This window comes from Natator depressus, chromosome 9 (genome assembly GCF_965152275.1).
Source record: "Natator depressus isolate rNatDep1 chromosome 9, rNatDep2.hap1, whole genome shotgun sequence".
In the NCBI taxonomy this organism is placed as follows: domain Eukaryota; kingdom Metazoa; phylum Chordata; order Testudines; family Cheloniidae; genus Natator; species Natator depressus.
The window spans coordinates 18,180,823-18,195,618 of NC_134242.1; positions in this window are offsets into that span (position 1 = coordinate 18,180,823).

The following is a 14,796-nucleotide window of genomic DNA, read 5'->3' on the forward strand; positions in this document are numbered from 1 at the left end:
GCCTTTGTGGCTTTGAGCCCATGGCCCCTTGTTCTACCAGGGAAAGGGGCTCATATTTCAGGCAGCAGCAGAATTGGAATTGTGCCTTCTGATCATCAGCCATAAACCCTGCTTAGTCAGGGAAAGGGGCTCAGCACGCTCCCCAGGCTGGCTCCATGTTAAAGCATAAGGCACACATCACCCCCTTCCCCTTCCTTAAAAAAAAAAACAAAAAACCACCAACCAAAAAAAATCTGAAGGATTTTCCAGGACAGGATGGCAGAGACTTGAATGATACTCATTAATAACATATTTTCCCTTTCAAGCATCAATATAGATGTTTTTGAATTAAAACCAACTGCTAAACTAAAATGTTATAGAAACACAAAAGAAATCTCACATGTTTTGGGAGTCTAAGGTTGGTGCAGCAGTAACTCAATCAGTGAAAGACAGTCAGACCTTCAGAAGGTGATTTCCTTCCCAAAGACCACATAGAACAGAGTACACAGTAATTTCAAAGACTCAGCTACAGCCATTCAGACCCAAAGTTTTCTCATATACGCAGGAAAGTCCATGTGGTGGCAAACAAGTAGCTCATTGTCTACAGGCATGATACTTGCTTGGATCTCAGCTTCTCTTTTGCCCTGGTCAGGTCCTTGATGTGATTTGTGATGAGCAACTGCTTCTAACTTGGTGACTACAAGGATCCATGTTACATCCCATGAACAGCAATCAGTTGTCCTAAACAGATACCTAGCGCATCCATACTTAAAGGTGAGGAGTAGCAGAAACAGAGAAATTGGTAGCAGAGAGCCCTCAACCCTCACTATTAACAACAAATGTATCCAAGAAGGGACTCTTCCCTTAGTGGAAAAATCTGGAGCATAAACTTCCAAAGAAACCTAGAGAAAATTTCCTCCAAACCAATAAAATCTTCAGCATAAGACAAAATGAGCATTTATGTAAGAGAACTGACAATTCCTGTCCAAGACTCTTCCATCTGACCCGCCCTCCTCAGCCAGAGTCTTAAGAAATGGCAGGTAGTAGTCATAGTAAGGTCTAATCTACACTAGAGGCACCACAGTGGCACCGCTGTAGTGATTCTGGTGAAGATGCTCTGTGCCGACGGGAGAGAGCGCTCCCCGATGGCGTAATAAAACCACTTCTGCGAGTGGCGGTAGCTATGTTGGCGAGAGAAGCTCTCCCACTGACATAGCGCTGTCCACACCGGTGCGTAGGTCAGTGCAACTTACGTTGGCTTATTCACACTCCTGAGTGACATAGTTATACCAACATAAGTGGTAGTGAGTACAAACCACAAGGCTCAGGTTGCAAATTACGTACCTCTGCCTATGCATAGACAACATGCCAAACAGTGCCCTGTCCAGGGAAACAGACCCATTCATAGATGGATAGCTGCTGGAAAGGATTCATACCTGCCAGTTCTTTACAATAAAGAAGAGCTTGTGAACTCAATGCACAAAATAGTGTATCGGGGTCAAACAGACATTGTTCTGGCCACAATGTTACCACCATGGTAAACATTTGCAAAGATCCCAAACTTCATTGGATCAGTCATTTCCTGGCAGTGGTAATCCATAGTCAGTTGTCTTCAATGGCTAGGATTGCTGCTGCCCTGCATTGGTTTCATTCCTTGACTGGGTTTCTCAAAATGCACCTAGAGAAATGCCTTCTGAGGACATGGAACCACATACCTAATGCAGTGTAAAACTAGGTGTTCTTCAAGGATTACAGCCAAATGTCCCTTTATGGGCAGGTAAGTACAACCAGACTGAAAGGCAACCCTGCTTGTGATTAGCCTTTCTAGCCATCATTGTCTCCAAAAGACAAAGGTTTTGGAATTAGTTCCCATCTATAAAAGAATCACACTGATTATGTCAGGAAGAAAAGGTTACTCTTATAGCTTCAGAAACTTTTGCTGCTCATGGTAAGTTCCTCTTTCCATAATTCCTGGAAAATAGTTCCCCCCATCACTTTGTTCTAACTCTTAGCACTCTTCTGATTTCCTGTTGCACTAAAGATTTATTTCCAGTATATGGAGTACACACAGCAGTTGTACCCTGTTCATCTCATTCCATCCAAAATGCCAAGGAGGTAGAGACTCAAAGCTGCTGCAAGCAAGGGTTTAAAATCCTGCACCAGTTGGCATGTGAGGCATATGGGAAACCATTCACAGAAGTCCTTAGGAACACTGGGAAAAATGTGTCTGAACCTTCTCCGAGGATAATTGCAAAAGTGAGTTTCCAATCCTCTGCCAAAAAAAAAAAAAGTCCTTGGTAGAAACGTGTTAATGCATTGGTTCCCGCATAAACCATTAGTTTACAAAGCTCTTGCTTTATATCTGGGTGAACATGTATTCCTGCCCATTATTCCACAATAGTAATAATTAAAACTCTGCTTATTCTTTCCCCGCTACTTCTGTGATGCGCTGCTCACTACTTCCCATGACTAATGAATGAGGAGAGAAGCTGTGCAATAGAATGAGAAATTTCTTGCTGGATGATTTGCTTTCTGTTAGCAGCTTCCCTCCTTATTCAACCCACCCTGGTAGTCTGGCAAATGACCAGAATACAATTTGAAATTTTTCTCAAAAGGGAGACTTGGCTATAATTGTTGTAAGGTTAATTAATATATTGTATCAAGTGGTTGTCTTAATGCTACTAATCAGTTGCTGGAGTGTTTCTACAGCTGTGAAAGACCTCTTTTGGTGGCCTGAGCTGATGGGGCTTAGTCCAGGAGCCCTTAGCAACAACATTGGACTACTTCCAAATACTGTAGGTAGGAGGCACTAATCTATTAGTGATGAATTTGGAGAGAAGCTGGTAATAGAAAGAAAATTACCTTTATTACTCTCATGCCTCTAGCTCAAGCCTTTTTTAAGCCAAAGAACCAGGTTTCTAGTCCTGACTCCCTGTGTGTATGTGAGAGGGGAAGGGTTGGGGAAGAGTATAGATCATGCGCAAGCACATAGGAAGGTACCTGTGTAATTAATCTAATAGATAAATATTGGGAAGTGGCACTAGCCTTGGGAATGCAGTATATTTAGGCAAAGCAATAAGACCTTTAACTTGGCAAACGTAAAACTTTACACAGCATAAGGCTGTGGTCAGAAAGGTTTCTATGGGGTATGTACTACTGTTAGATGTAGTTCTGTAACGTCTGTATGTTACAAATAACATTTAAAAAGAGAACTCTTCTACTGGACTAGCTTATCGTTTTCAAGTGGAAACCATACGAAGCTGAGGTTTTGGCTGAATTTTGTGTTGAGTCTTTTGAGATAGAGTGGATTTGTGTGTGGGGGTGGGGGGCGGTGAGAAAACCTGGATTTGTGCTGGAAATGGCCCAACTTGATCATCATACACATTGTAAGGAGAGTGATCACTTTAGATAAGCTATTGCCAGCAGGAGAGTGGGGTGGGGGGAGTTATTTTTTCATGCTTTGTGTGTATAAAAGATCTTTTACACTTTCCACAGTATGCATCCGATGAAGTGAGCTGTAGCTCACGAAAGCTTATGCTCAAATAAATTGGTTAGTCTCTAAGGTGCCACAAGTCCTCCTTTTCTTTTAGTCTTACAACTGGAATGGCAAAAAAAGTTTTCACACAAACCTTCTGAACCACGGGCCAGATCCTCAGCTGGTGTAAATTGGCATAGCTTCAGCTAAGCTAAGACAGACACTCACTTATGCCAGCTGAAGATCCTGAGTGTCACACAGCTCACATTTAAAGGAAAGGATTTCAGTTCTAAACAATTCTGCCACTACATAAGAAGTTGTTTACATGTCGTTTTGATTGCTGAGCCCAGGGTTGGGACAGTCAAGATGAGAACATCAGTAATGATAATGGGCCGTGTTTTAACCTACATCAAAAAAGTCTGAGAAACTAGCAAAAATGTGGCAAACACTCTCAATGCACCTTACTCCTGATTTTGAACACTCCTGTGCTTGCAATCTTTAGCATCCTGCTCTTGCTTGAGGATTGACCATAACTAAACCCACCAGATATAATCCCCTTCCTCTCATCCTTCTTTCCAGACTTTGGGGAAGTTAGGGCCCAGAACCAGATCTGAACTCTACTTTTGAGCAGAGATAGCAAGTTGAGCCCAACTGTAACGATGATGATACTTCCTCCCCATAACCCTGTCAGGTAGGTTGGTGTCATCTCCGTTTTACAGATGAATACATAGAAGCAACATGTTCTGAAGTGTCCACTAATTTGGAGTGTCTCAGTTTTTGGGTGCCCCATTTGAGATGCATTATCTAAAATTTGACATCCAAAAATTGAAGTGACAGTCCACTTTTAAAAATCTGACCCTAAGTCACTCACTCAAGACCTCATAAGCAGCTTTTGGCAAACCTGAAACCCAAATCTCCTTCCTCCTTGCTCTTCCATGCCCAGGTCAGTCTTGAGCAGAGTGGATTATGCAGTGGTTTTGTGATGGTGGAAACAACAAGGACTACACAGAGACCAGCAAATACAGTGCCACATGCCATTGAAAGATGACTGAACTCTGGGGTTCCAGCGGATGTCAGAACACTGGCCTACTGCACTAACTATCCCACAATTCTAATGTGCATTTGCAAAAGTTACACAGCTTGTGTGGTGTTTATATCATTATTGCTTTATGTAGCACCCAAAGCATACTAGGCATTCTACAGACAAGGTCCCTGCCCTGAAAAGCTTCTAAGCAAATTTAATGTTTATAGCTACAAACAAACAAAAGCTACAGGCTCCAGCTATACTTCATTTAGAGGAACGCTGGGAGAGAAGTAAGTTAAGAGTTTTATCACTTGCAAATAACTCTTGCCTAGACAGCTGTACCCTCAGCATGTTGTCGAAATAAAATCTGGTCTCAGAAGCCAAAGCAACCCAGGAGGCTAATCAACTTAAAAACACATGACACAAGTTATAGGCAACTCAAAAGCTCTAACAGTGTTAACTAGTCTGCCAAGGCATAGGCTATTGCTGCCAGAATAATGCAGTATTTCCCTCTGCTTGGCATTAGGGGTCCATCATTTCTTTCTGCTGTGCATAATGGAGAAGGATAGAAGAATTAAAGCTTGGAAAACTTTGTAATAGTATATCTAGGGAGGAAGATCGCATAGGGCCAGATGTTCTTCTGTCATGGAAAAAATCTATGGGAGGAAGAAAAAACTCCCCTGGAAACCTTGTGAAGTTCTTCTAATGGAAATTCCTCTGCATTCTTCTCTCCCTATGGAGAGGGTGGGATCTGCAAAACCGAGGGATTCCCCATGATCTATGAGATGGATCAATAGAACCTGTAAGGATGTGCATACTGGGAGTCTCCAACCTCCAGTGTCATTCTGTCATTGGCTTTTTATGCCACCTCTGTGTGCTCCTCCCTTTCCACAAAAGCTAGTGGAAATGGAAGTTAAATTAATGACGGCTCTGTTAATGGTACACAACATGTTAAAATCTCCCCAACCTGTTTAATATGGATGTTGAATAAGAACTAAGAATGGGACTAAGCCTTGTGAGATTCCATATGAGCAGAAACACCTTTAGAGCAGAAACACCTTTCCGGAATCTGTCTCAAAGGAAGGACACAACATGGTTGCATGCATGTAATGGAGAGCAGATAACTGGGCCAAATTCTGTCTCCTGCAGATGATGCTTTTGTTGCATCCTTTATTGATGGAACTTCATGTTCACAAGTTATTTGCAGGCCTTTATTGTGATGTTAAATAAGTCACATATCACAACTATAAATAGTATAGTTTGGTGCTCACTTTCCTCATTTTCACTCAGATGTGGGTGTCCATACATGCCAACGGCTGTGTTCACAAAATGTGCATGTGCTTTAACAGAGGCCTGTTGAAAAATTGGACCTAAATTTCTTGGCAAATTCAACAGAGTTGCTTTTAACTCCAGATACTGTCGTCTTGTTCCTTTCTTTATGAAAAAAAAAATGGTCTGGACAGCATGACCTATTTTATTGGAAAATATATATTCTTTCCTTATTTTGGGTCAAATTCTGTAGTCTTTTTTTATCATGCAAAAATGCCATTGAAGTCCTTCCTCCCCCACCCTCCTGCTTTTGAATTTCACACATAAATGCCAAAGCAGTGAAATATTCATGGAGGAATAACAATGAAATATCTCATGTACACAAGGATCTATGGTGCATGGCACTTTAATGACCTACACACAGCATTTTAAGGAATATAGCCGCACAGAACTAACCAACTGCTTTATAAAAATGGGCAGAAAAATGTTCTGCATTTGTATGACTTTTCCACTTAAAAACATCAACCAAACATCCCATTAGTAGGTGTTTTTTTAATAAAAATAACTGAAATATTGTGGTTGTTTCTATTTTTAAATTGTAAATGCTTCATTACTTATCAAAAGTGATATATTTTAACTCCACAACAAATCAACATTTGAAAATAGTATTTTTGGTGTTTAAATGGCCTTCAGAAGTACCCAGTGGCTCCCATTTAGACACCTAAACAAAGTGGCCAAATTTTTAAAACTGTTCAGCATCCAGTAGTTCCCCTGGAAAATATGACCCCAGTTGTGGTGGTGAGCACTTCTGAAAATCTGCCTCAAAGTGTTTTTGTCAACCGTCCCTCTTTTCTCTCTCTACCAATATAGACAGCAGAGATGCCACCTACTGGGAAGCAAAGCAAAGAATATTTCAATCAAGCCCTATGTAGAAGGCCCCAATTCATTCACTTCTCTCCAGATTTTCTTTGCATCCTGCTCTGGGAAGAATGGAGCCTATGCCTCAGGCCCAGCTGCTTGTTTCTAATTTCTCCTCTTCCATCTCTTATTAGCTCAGAATTGAAGAAAAGGAACAGGAAAGAACAGAGGGAGAGACTGGACAGGAGAGGCGGTTGTTGCTAATGAGTCTTCTGTTTTCAGAATAGAATCAGGGTTTGTCTACACGGTGGGGTAATGCCCGCTACAGGGTGTGCTTTCTAAAGCGCATTAATGTGTTTTGTGTTAATTGGTCCGTGCAGACCCTGCTCGTGGGAGTAAAGGTTCCCTACTGCATAAAATGTACTAAGGAACCTTTAGTGCATGCCAGCAGGGTCTACAACATATTTAGTGTGCTTTCGAAATCACACCCCACTTTGTAGACAAGCCCTTGGAGCGTGTCTCTTCAACATCTGGAAGCAGTCCCATCTCTCAGAACTCTGAGGCTGGATTACTCAGCACTCATCTTCCTTTGCTCAGAGGAAGACCTTCTTGCTTTTCTGGAAATTCCCTGCCAGTAGCTGCCTTAACCTTTTGTTCCTCTAGCAGGCTCTTCAGCCCCTGCTTTGTTCTCCATCATGCATCCTTGTCAGGCAGCCTGTGCCCAGGGGCTCTGCTAGCACCTCCCAAATTCTTTGCAGAGATCGTGAGTCAAGTAACTGGTTGCCATTAGTTTTTGTGTTCACAACAAAGGAGAATCAAAAATTGCTAGCACATCACACAAACATTAAATTCCTTCATCACAAATTGCCAGCCTATGCCAGAATAGTACATTTTTAATAATCAAAAATTGAGCAAAATAATCAATAGCTAACCAACCAGTAAAACAAAAACTGGAACAGTGAAAAAAATACCCCAACTAAAGTTAATAAGGATCACGGAATATTTATTTTTAGAAGATTAGGAGAGTAGAGTAAACCTTTCTCTGTGGGTTCTAAACAGCAGGACATTGTGCTTTCAAATATTGATGTGTATAGTGAGAGAGTGGGTGTACTGTGGAGCTGAAGAAAAGTAACTAGGTTTTCTCTGTTTCATATTTTAAAGATCTAGACATTTAAAATCATGCACATCAGCATCTCTGGAACAATATATTTACATCCCCCGATGCGACATATGCACGTCCTTTCAGAGTATGCTCTCACTGAATGTATATATACAGTGACAGAACGTGTTGTCTAATGATTAAAGCAAATGATCTTTCAGCAGGATCCTGGAATCTAAAGCCATTGACTCACCGTGTGACCTTGGTCAAATCGCTTGACTGACTTGGGCGTCAGTCAACCCAGCTGGGGAAACTGGTAAAGAGCCAGAACTCATAAAAAACAGATGCTGCATCTGAACTGAGTTTTTCCTGGGAAAATGATATTTCAATATGTTGGGCCTACTGCAGTTTGTACAGCTAATTTGACCTTTGTAGTAACACAGGTCTGTCCTTTTTAGCAGATAGGGTGGCCATTTATATGTGATGGTGAAAGTGAAAAAATTGCTGAAAAAATAGTTCTGTTTCTAAAGTATTTGTTGCTATTCAGGAAAGAGATCTACTTCAACTGCACATCCCTTGGCCCACGCCGCTTCCCGCAGCCACCTTTGGCCTGGAATGGCGAACCACAGCCAAGGGAGCTGCGATCGGCCGAACTTGCAGACACTGCAGGTATGCAAATCGTCCCAGCCCGCCAGCAGATTTCCCTGACAGGCCACGTGCCAAAGGTTGCTGATCCCTGCCCTATTGAACCACTGGGGAAATACAGGTGCAGTTGCCCTGAACTGGGAAAACTACCTTTATTCCAGTAGAATAAAGTGGGAGTGGGAGTGGGAGTTTGCTTGGCAGGGTAAGGTTTAGCTGGTTTGGGGGGGAAGATTGAGTTTGGGGGGAGGGAAGATACAATTATGTGTTTTATTTGAAAATTATATTTTCTATTGAGCCTTAAGATATATGCTTTTTTTTAAAAAAAAGAGTAAAACAAATTATAATTTTCATTTACAAGCTACTGTAGGACATAGGAACTGCAGTTCCAACCTGCCCCCTCTGGGTCAAATAGAAGGTGGGAACCAGATGAAAGTGCACGCTCACACAAAAATAAATAGTTATCAAAGAGGACCCAGAGCTGATGGAGAAGCTGAAATAATAGAATATCAGGGTTGGAAGGGACCTCAGGAGGTCATCTAGTCCAACCCTCTGCTCAAAGCAGGACCAATCCCCAACTAAATCATCCCGGTCAGGGCTTTGTCAAGCCTGACCTTAAAAACCTCTAAGGAAGGAGATTCCACCACCTCCCTAGGGAACACATTCCAGTGCTTCACCACCCTCCTGCTGAAAAAGTTTTGCCTAATATCCAACCTAAACCTCCACCACTGCAACTTGAGGCCATTACTCCTTGTTCTGTCATCTGGTACCACTGAGAACAGTCTAGATCTATCCTCTTTGGAACCCTCTTTCAGGTAGTTGAAAGCAGCTTTCTCTTCCGCAGACTAAACAATCCCAGTTCTTTCAACCTCTCCTCATAAGTCATGTGCTCCAGCCCCCTAATTGTTTTTGTTGCCTTCCGCTGGACTCTTTCCAATTTTTCCACATCCTTCTTGTAGTGTGGGGCCCAAAACTGGACACAGTACTCCAGGAGAGGCCCCATCAATGTCAAAGAGAGGAGAATGATCACGTCCCTTGATCTGCTGGTAATGCCCATACTTATACATCCCAAAATGCCATTGGCCTTCTTGGCAACAAGGGCACACTGTTGACTCATATCCAGCGTCTCGTCCACTGTAACCCCTAGTTCCTTTTCTGCAGAACTGCTGCCTAGCCATTCAGTCCCTAGTCAGTAGCAGTGAATGGGATTCTTCTGTGCTCTGCACTTGCTCTTGTTGAACCTCATCAGATTTCTTTTGGCCCATTCCTCTAATTTGTCTATGTCCCACTGTATCCTATCCCTACCCTCCAGCATATCTATCTCTCCTCCCAGTTTACTGTCATCTGCAAACTTGCTGAGGGTGCAGTCCATGCCATCTTCCAGATCATTAATAAAGATATTGAACAAAACCAGGCTCAGGACCGACCCTTGGGGCACTCCGCTTGATACCGGCTGCCAACTAGACACGAAGCCATTGATCACTACCCGTTGAGCCCGACAATCTAGCCAGCTTTCTATCCACCTTATAGTCCATTCATCCAGCCCATACTTCTTTAAATTGCTGGCAAGAATACTGTGGGAGACCGTGGCAAAAGCTTTGCTAAAGTCAAGGAATAAGACGTCCACTGCTTTCCCCTCATCCACAGAGCCAGTTATCTCATCATAGAAGGCAATTAGGTTAGTCAGGCATGATTTGCCCTTGGTGAATCCATGCTGACTGTTCCTGATCACTTTCCTCTCCTTTAAGTGCTTCAGAATTGATTACTTGAGGACCTGCTCCATGATTTTTCCGGGGACTGAGGTGAGACTGACTGGCTTGTAGTTCCCCTGATCCTCCTTCCTCCCTTTTTTAAAGATGGGCACTACATGAGCCTTTTCCCAGTCATCTGGGACCTCCCCTGATCACCATGAGTTTTCAAAGATAATGGCCAATGGCTCTGCAGTCACATCTGCCAACTCCTTTAGCACCCCTGTATGCAGCACATCCGCCCCCATGGACTTGTGCTCGTCGAGCTTTTCTAAATAGTCCCAAACCACTTCTTTCTCCCCAGAGGGCTGGTCACCTCCTCCCCATGCTGTGCTGCCCAGCGCAGCAGTCTGGCAGCTGACCTTGTTCATGAAGACAGAAGCAAAAAAAGCATTGAGTTCATTAGCTTTTTCCACATTCTCTTTCACTAGGTTGACTCCCTCATTCAGTAAGCGGCCCATACTTTCCTTGACTTTCTTCTTGTTGCTAACATACCTGAAGAAACCCTTCTTGTTACTCTTAACATCTCTTGCTAGCTGCAAGTCCAAGTGTGATTTGGCCTTCCTGACTCCTCGGGCCAGTTTTGTTCACTATCTTCATAAATGATCTGGAGGATGGCATGGATTGCACCCTCAGCAGGTTTGCAGATGACACTAAACTGGGCGGAGAGGTAGATACGCTGGAGGGTAGGGATAGGATAGAGAGGGCCCTAGACAAATTGGAGGATTGGGCCAAAAGAAATCTGATGAGGTTCAACAAGGACAAGTGCAGAGTCCTGCACTTAGGACGGAAGAATCCCATGCACCGCTACAGACTAGGGACCGAATGGCTCAGCAGCAGTTCTGCAGAAAAGGACCTAGGGGTTACAGTGGACGAGAAGATGGATATGAGTCAACAGTGTGCCCTTGTTGCCAAGAAGGCCAATGGTATTTTGGGATGTATATGTAGGAGCATTGCCAGCAGATCGAGGGACTTGATCGTTCCCCTCTATTCGACATCGGTGAGACCTCATCTGGAGTACTGCGTCCAGTTTTGGGTCTTATACTACAAGAAGGATGTGGGAAAAATTGGAAAGAGTCCAGCGGAGGGCAACAAAAATGATTAGGGGACTGGAACACATGAGTTATGAGGAGAGGCTGAGGGAACTGGGATTGTTTAGTCTGCGGAAGAGAAGAGTGAGGGGGGATTTGATAGCTGCTTTCAACTACCTGAAAGGGGGTTCCAAAGAGGATGGATCTAGACTGTTCTCAATGGTAGCTGATGACAGAACAAGGAGTAATGGTCTCAAGTTGCAGTGGGGGAGGTTTAGGTTGGATATTAGGAAAAACTTTTTCACTAGGAGGGTGGTGAAACACTGGAATGTGTTCCCTAGGGAGGTGGTGGAATCTCCTTCCTTAGATATTTTTAAGGTCAGGCTTGACAAAGCCCTGGCTGGGATGATTTAGTTGGGGATTGGTCCTGCTTTGAGCAGAGGGTTGGACTAGATGACCTTCTGAGGTCCTTTCCAACCCTGATATTCTATGATTTCACTCCTGCATGTCTGAGCAATATTTTTTTACTCCTCCCTGGTCATTTGTCCAATCTTCCACTTCTTGTAAGCTTTTTTGTGTTTAAGATCAGCAAGGATTTCACTGTTAAGCCAAGCTGGTCACCTACCATATTTAATATTCTTTCTACACATCGGGATGGTTTGTTCCTGCAATCTCAGTAAGGATTCTTTAAAATACAGCCAGCTCTCCTGGACTCCTTTCCCCCTCACGTTATTCTCCGAGGGGATTCTGCCCATCAGTTCCCTGAGGGAGTCAAAGTCTGCTTTTCTGAAGTCCAGGGTCTGTATTCTGCTGCTCTCCTTTCTTCCTTGTGTCAGGAAGTGAGTTCCTGATTCTGATCTTAGTTGCATCACTGTAGATCAGCAGCAAATCCACTGAAGTCAATTCAGTTGCCCCAGTGAAAATGTCCTACTTCATGTTTTTCATATAACAGGACTTAAAAACAACACCACCAAACCCAAAGGGAGTGAAACATTCTTCCTCAGGACTTGAAGCAGACTGAGCACTGATGCTGATGTACTGTAACATATTGCTTACCTTGTAATGCAGCAGAAAACAGGAATTTGCCATAAGCAGAACCCCAGGTGAGATCAATTTATGAGGAGCAGCTGGAGCACTTGGTAGGAGGTCTGGAAACAGGTATCTATCTTCTTGTTCTGTATCGCCTCTCGTTTTATCATTACTGCACAATATTCCTTTAAAATACTAAAAGAGCATGGAAATTGCTTCTGCTGGACACAGGAGAGGATTAGGAGAGGAGCCCCTTATGGAAACCTGATACCTTACTGTTCACCAGCATGAAGTGTACAGAACAAAATTAAAGCAGTGAGGAAGGACAGCAGAAACTAAAGCTGCAATAACTTTTATGAGGGGAGAACTATACAGTAGCAGCCAGGGGCCAAACGGTGTCTTTTGATCTTCTAACATCACATACCCCTTTGTAGAGACACAAGTAAATTAAAAATACTTCTGTAGTGACAAAGAAGAGACCAAATGCTGACTGACATGTGATTGTCACTTAGGTTGGCACCCAGTGCCAACAGTGTTTAAAACCCTCAATAAGCGCACACCAAGAAATCTTCATTTGTTTCCAAAAGCAAGTGCAAAGGTAATCAGAAAAATAAAGCCAACTGGCAGCTATCACTTTCAGTGTTCTGTGCTATGGGGATTTCACAAAAAATACACAAGTTTCTGTGAACTTTTTTTAATGTTTTGCTTTCAACATCTAAGTGAATCGCTAAAACGAACTGTGCAGAACAACAAACTAGAAGATGCCTATGGCAACATACAATTTTTTAATATTTTAGCTTCCATCTCCCTAGTGTCTGTAATGATTTGGAAAAGGAATCTTTCCCTTCTCAACTCTGAATGTTTTATACGCTTACTTCTTTCAGAAATACCTCTGCTTTCCCAACACCACTGCTACAGTTGCTGATGATATTTGGTTTTCTCCTACACTAGCTCCCACTCTGTGGTATTGCTTAGGGGGTTGAAAGAGATGATTACTTAAGTCAGGGACCAATTTAACACAGGTAGGATATGACAGGCTTTGGAAGAATGAGATAATGAACTTGCCTTCATTGATTGCTAAATACCGCATGTGTGCGGGGGGCGGGGAGGAGCAAGTTCACTTGCTTTTGTCCTAGTTCTTTGATATGAGACTCTGGGCCTGATCCAGCAAGGTGCTGAACACCTCTTTGGTGCTGAGGGTACTCAACCCCCACTGAAGTCCTAGGGAACTCCCAGCACTTCCCAGGATCTGGCTCTTACTAATAAGGGGCTCTTTCATCTCTGCTCCCCTTGTCATTGTTTATTCCTTGTTCTCCATTGCATGTTGTGGGGTTATTGTCCCTTTGTACATGTACAGGACCCATTGTACCATTTTTTTTATTGTTGCCCTCTTTTTTCTTTACGAATTTAAGAGAAAAACCATACATGAGCTTGCATACCCAGACAACTGCTATGAATAGTAACCAGGCAGACACCCTGGTTTCTGGATGACAACTATCCTGTAACACTTCCATAATATTATTTAGATAGACCCCCACAAAGGCACTCAGCTAACAGACAAGGAGAGAAGATATAACTCCAGCCCTATCTAAGGGATCAATCCTGCAAGGTACTAAGCATTCTTAGCTCCCACTGAAATTAAAGGGAGCTGAAGGTGCTTTGTCGCTGCCAAGGTCAGACTGTGAGATTACTTACGAAGTTCTAACGGTGCATATGGTGCTTTGAAGATACAAAAATAAGATGAGCCCAGAACTGAGCAGCTTGCTGTCAAATTAATACTAATAACACAAGTTTGTGCAGTGAGTTGTGTGCTGAATATACCCCTGGTGGGGAATGGGGGGCTTTGAGATAGCAACCCTCCCACTCCGGCTGTGGAGCCGCTTCAAGGTGAGTACTTCCACCCACAAGGACAAACAGCCCTTCACAACCCAAATGCACTTCTACTTGGGGGAAGATCTGGGGAGCAATAGATTCTCTGTTCCCACACCTCCTCTAGTATATCCCTATAATGCTGCACACCCACTCAGTCTATCCCCAACATTGGTTTAGCTATGAGGAAGATCTGCAAAGCTCAGCAGGGTAGGGTTCGATTTAGTCCTTAACTGCTTTCCTCACTCCTCCGTGTATTCCCATTCCCCTGACCTTTCCCACTTAGTGAAGCTGAGAAGCTATTGCAGCCCATGCAAATAATGCCTCAAGTACTGCTTCAGGAAGAGTATCTCCCTCCATGAATGAGGAAATACGGTTCAGTGGTTAGAGTGCTAGCCTGGAACTCAGAAGAACAGGATTCACGTCTGTGCTCCCCCACAGCCTGAAACTTTGTCTCTCAATTTCCCATCTGTAAAATGGAGATAACACCTCCATTCCTCACAAGAATGTTTTGAGAATGAATACGTTAATGATTGTGAGTTGCTCAGATACTACATACAGGCGAGACTTGTATGAACTTCTCTCCCATTCAGGCGTTCTGAGTGGCTATGTGTGTCATAGCTCCAGGGTGGGGGCTCCTGTAAGTGAGGGCTGGAAAATATTTAAGGGCTCTATGTGAAAGGGCTTTTACAAGAGGTAAAACTGAGGAGGTTATTTATTTAGATTGTCTGGTCAAGAGACCAACAGAGCTGAGACTGACTTCCAGTTTGTCA